Genomic DNA, 1,137 nt, shown 5'->3' with positions numbered 1-1,137 from the left:
GCTGAGATCACTTGGGGTGTGGCTAGGCAACCAGCCCTGCGAGTGCCAGGATTAGAGGCTGGATTACACCAGCAGGGACCCTGTGGTTTTGGAGCAAAGGGAACAAGAACTGAGATGACATACAGGAACTTTTCTGATCCATTGCATCTATACATTAGAACAGTTGAAATATTTCATTACGAACGTGTTTTATCTTTCAACCAAGAAGATAAGTATATTCTCCATGTAGGATCGACCATTCCTTCTTGGCTTGAAGAATACTGTTGCTAGACAAGGAAAATTATCATGAAGCCTTAAAATATAATAAAATTTATCTTGCAAGCTTTTGAAACTGGCTGGTAGCCAGCACTTCTTTCTTCTCTTCTCTTTCTCTCTTTTGGAAGACTGATGTCTATTCCATGACTGTCTGACCTTTCTATTTCAAAATCACAAAACTTGGGGGCGGGAAGGTTGGAGCGCAGCGGTGGCGCTGCTGGTACAGGTGCCCTAACGCAGCTGCCTGGGTAGATGTTGAGCCCCTGTAAGACTCCAGGGTGCCCTCGCATCCTAGATAAATGGGAGAGCTGGAGGCTCCCGGGAGCACCACGGCTTGGCCCTGGCCCTGACCTCCTCTCGCGTCTTTGTTGCCAAGGAGAGGCGACCCCCTGCCAACCTTGCATCAGAGTCTTCACGCTGTCCCTTCTCTGCCACCTGCTGCTCACCACCCGCCGCCAGCTGGCCACCGCGGACCTTCAGAGCGCCCACTCAGCCCAGGTGCAGCCCTTCACCGGAGGCCCTGACCCCTCTGGTCATAATGCCGCCTCTCGCACTGTGCCTCAACCACAGCCAACTCCTGAGGACTCATATTTGGATGCTAGCGTCTGCTTTCTAGCCCCTTTGATCCTGGGCTGTTCTGAAGGAATCAAGCGTCATTCCTATTTTTAAAAAATTAGGATCTTGCTAAGTCGCTAAATTGCTCAGAGTGGGCTAGAACTTGTCATTCTCCTGCTTCAGCCTCGCCGAGTGCTGGGTTTACAGGCGTGCACCACAACCAGGTCAGACTGGAAGATTTTGGTGTGGTTGTTGGGTTCTATGTTCTTAAAAGGTGATGGTAAAGGGCTGATCAGTTGCTACTGAGCACAGTTGAAGCAAAACAAG

This window comes from Octodon degus, unplaced genomic scaffold (genome assembly GCF_000260255.1).
Source record: "Octodon degus isolate 3935 unplaced genomic scaffold, OctDeg1.0 scaffold00346, whole genome shotgun sequence".
In the NCBI taxonomy this organism is placed as follows: Eukaryota; Metazoa; Chordata; class Mammalia; order Rodentia; family Octodontidae; genus Octodon; species Octodon degus.
Note: the sequence above shows the minus strand (reverse complement) of the source record.